The sequence below is a fragment of the Branchiostoma belcheri genome, unplaced genomic scaffold (genome assembly GCF_001625305.1).
Source record: "Branchiostoma belcheri isolate BF01 breed outbred unplaced genomic scaffold, Haploidv18h27 scaffold46, whole genome shotgun sequence".
Taxonomy (NCBI): Eukaryota; Metazoa; Chordata; class Leptocardii; order Amphioxiformes; family Branchiostomatidae; genus Branchiostoma; species Branchiostoma belcheri.
In genome coordinates, this window is record NW_017804087.1 from 1 (window position 1) to 3,836 (window position 3,836).

Here is a 3,836-nt window from a genome sequence, read left to right on the forward strand (position 1 = left end):
AGTTGTAACTAGCGTCAAATTCAAGTCTTGAAATGCTTTGAATGTGCTGTCAGAAGAGTATATTGCTTCTGTGTGGAATGTTGTTGAGTTGTGCCTTCCCACAAATGTCATCTGAACAAACATTTGTCACAGTTTACGTCAGAGTGGCAGTCCACCGCCCCCTTGACGCCCCCATGGGTTGTTGTTCATTTGCATGGACCCTTCCGTTACTTTTCCTAGTAAGCTAGCAAATTGGCCACGTTGTTCCATCGTAGTACTAGTTCATACAAAGTCATACTCAAGTTCATCATTAAAAGATTTGAGTTTTTACACAGAAGAGCTGGATGTCATGACATAAGTGTTGTTTCTCTAGCTAGAGACTGTAGAATAAATTTATAATTATAGGGCCCTAGGGGACCTACCAGGGAACAGTATGCTGTTGTCTACACAGAAAGGGAAATTTGTGATCATGGTGATTGATGAACAGAATGACATTAGCCCATTTTTTGTCAGATATTCTCTATACTTTGCTGTTCAACTGATAAGCAAAAGCAAGTAAGATGAAGGTTTTGCTCTGTGTGTATTTTACAAAGTTTCTCCTGCAGTCCTAGCCTCCTTTTGCTAGCCAAAAATATTGGTGTGGTGAAGTTTACATTCAATCTCACAAATGAACCACACATCAGCAAAATGGCCCTTTGTCAGAAAAACAAGCAGGGTCAACAGTACTAGTGGGGAAGACTTCCACCATCTCAACCTCCATGGTGTGGAGTGTGGACCTGAGGGACAGCTGTAGCTCCAGGAGAGCTGACATCCATCCTCCACATCTGGAGTGCCAACACTTCAAACTCATGGGAGATGGGGCCCAAGTTACAACAGATGTGAGAGTGTGGCTTGCCTGCAAAGACATGCTAGCACCTGAAATCTTATTTATTGCCAAGACATAGTGATGGTAGGTAATAAGAAGACTTACAGGAGGTATACAAGACAAGAAGATTCTAGGACAACCTTATGTCTGCACTTTTTATATTCATTGCTATGAACTTGCAAGAGTGCTCAAGAAATGCAAAGCGCACAAGATCTATAAAGCTTTAAGTGCCTGTGTACTGTAAATAGATATTAAATACATATTAAATACTGTTTGTTAGTCAATCAGAATCCAGTATCAGTCAACACCCATGCTATGCCTGCAAGATGTTACAGCCAATAGTTGTTGCAAAAATTAAACACCTTCACAGCTTCTTTTGTAAAACTACATTCACACGTGCATTGTGTCTTCCCTGCGTCAGACGTATGACTAAGATGTCCTTGATTAGACAAGTTGTAATTTGCATACATCAACTTGTCTGTACCAGTGTACCTGTCTGTAGAGCAGGAAAACCTCCCTTCGTGTACTGGACAAATATTGTGTTGATTGTGTGATATAAGTACTTGCATATTGCAATTGGTATTTTTTAGCTTTACAAGGGAATTTGGAAATCTCTGATTTTGACAGCCAGTCAGGAACAGTCCAGTATTTTTTCCTACTTCAAATCTGGCATTGATTGATTGCTAGCTCACTTGTACCATGAAGGTAAAAAAATCACAAGCATGTACCGGTGGTAACTACATTTTGTAGCATAATATAATATACATTTTGTAATAACAATACTAATAGAAATTTTGCTGCTGAAAAAAAATGTTAACAAATTCTCCCTGCCCTGCACAATAAAGGTCTTCATTCCTTTACAATTATGGTTCTAGTATGACTCACTCGCTTGTATTGTAATCAATCATTCGAGACAAAAGAAGTAAATTGCTGGTTTTATAGTTGTGGTTAAGATGTTGTCTGGCAACTGTGTTATAGAGCTGTACCATTTTTCAAAACTTGGTATAGGTAATAGCTGTAATGAAGATTAAACAGATGAAAGAAAATTTAAGGAAGAAGAAAGATTTTCTCCATCTAAAACTAAAGAGGTTCAAACCTCCTTGCAAAAACTAACCCCAGGGTTCTCACCATGTAGTGAGGGGTGTGTCTGTAGTTTTGCACAAGTATGTTACTACCATCACAGACACTGGCCCCTTGCTCTTATTTTCGCGGCTCACAAGACAACGCAGTACTTAAGCTAAGTTCCTTCAGAGTCTTCTAAGATATAGCCTATCCACAAGTTTAATGATGTAATATATATGTGGATCAGTGCATTCAGCAGAAGCAGGTAATTACATTATCCCAAAAGGAATGCTTGGCCACCCCAGGGATGTGCAAGCAGTGATTGAATTAGAAGGTTTCTCTGGTGAAATTAAAACAGTAGCAACACACTGATGCCCTTAATACCACAGGGGGCATTTGTGGTTTGATGAATTATTAATTTTTAGTAGACTATAGACAGTGCAGCAAAGAAAACGCAATGACTTGCATGAGCTAGATGTAATAAAAATATTAATACCTGATTGCAGATATATACTGAAAGATTCATTAAGTTAGACACTATCTTTACTGAAAAATGTGTTTTAAAAATGAGAAATACTGAAAAGGTGTAATGTAGTGTTGCCCTTGTAATACTTGTTCTGTCTTATGTATCAGCCTATCAGCCACCAGTGAGCTTTTTGCTTGCTGCAGAAGTGGGAAGGGCCCCTGAAATCTTCGATAACGAAGCCAAGCTGAGAGACTTGTTCTTAAAAATTTGCAGTCAGACTTTGCAGTCATCTTGCTTCTGAAGTTACGTTGGAAGACTTTTATTGATTCCTGTGCAAATTGTATTGGCCAAGACGAATGTGAAAAGTACCGCTCGGTACTTAATAATGTCAGATTTCCAATCATGATAGATAGTGTGTAAAGTGAGTTCAAGCTGTGACGTAAGTGGTGTGTCGCACTGCGCAGCCTTCCAAGAAGTGCTGGATAATGAAATTGAACCCCCGTGCGATTGAAAAGACTGAGGCTGCAGTAAGTAAATTTTATGGATGATCTCTGTTCACACACTGATTTTTGCCAGATTTAAAAAAAAAATTTGTTCCCTTTCAGAGATGGTCAACATGACAAGAAAAAGGCAAAAATGGGAAAATATTTTGTTTTAGCCTCGAGCATACTTGTACGTGTAGACATGAGTTCAAGTGATAATACTTCGTTGCTAGTATGAGTGTAGTTGTAGGAGAGAAACTAGTTCAGAACTTGTAGAAGCAATTACTAGTGTTGTAGCCTTTTGTATAGTTGCCAACTTGGTAATAAGTGATACCGATACTAGGCTGCTACACTAGTGTTAGCCTGGGTACCATCCGGATTTTCGCTACGCAACGCTTGAAAAAATCAAGCGTTGCGTAGCGAAAATCCGGATGGTACCCAGGCTACACTAGTGTCACTTTCTATGCTTCTTGAATATAAGAATAAATTTAAGGTAATAAGATATTTTGTTGCTCCGATTCATATTACAAACAATGTTTGTGGTCTGTCTGTTCTAAAAATGCATGCATCAAGTTTTTTTTACCCATGTTTTTTTTTGCATTCTTCATTCGATTTTGAGTCTGTAAGGGATGACAGCCATGAAATTGACTTGCTATGGCCTAACCACGATTAATGACAAGATAGACGGCCTCCCCCTTGCCCAACCAAAGCAGGGTTAATAGGAACAAGTATGAATGACGCCACATGCGTAAGTCGTGACGCAAACATCCTCGGATCCGGAAATTGGATGGCAGGAATTGGATAAAAGATGTGATTAGCGTGACGTTCTGAAGTGGAAGAGGAATGGGAGAGTCTGTTTTTTATCAAGATGTCTATTATGTGGGCACAGCTGGGATGGCCTCCTGCAGCATTTAGATAAAAAGAGTAAGTACTGCCATAAAGGCAGTACGAAGTCAGTAGCAGGATTAGAATACCATGCCAG

The 3,836-nt window shown here is 39.2% G+C and overlaps 1 protein-coding gene across 1 annotated transcript in view; it reads left to right on the forward strand.

Moving 5' to 3' along the window:
• The first annotated feature begins 1,260 nt into the window (after nt 1–1,260).
• The window catches only part of LOC109479047 (N-acetylglutamate synthase, mitochondrial-like), a 25,968-nt gene continuing 23,392 nt past the window's right edge, over nt 1,261–3,836 (forward strand). The window contains exon 1 of the mRNA XM_019780901.1: nt 1,261–1,384. The gene's annotated coding sequence lies outside the window, so the exon portion shown is untranslated. The remainder of the gene's footprint in view (nt 1,385–3,836) is intronic.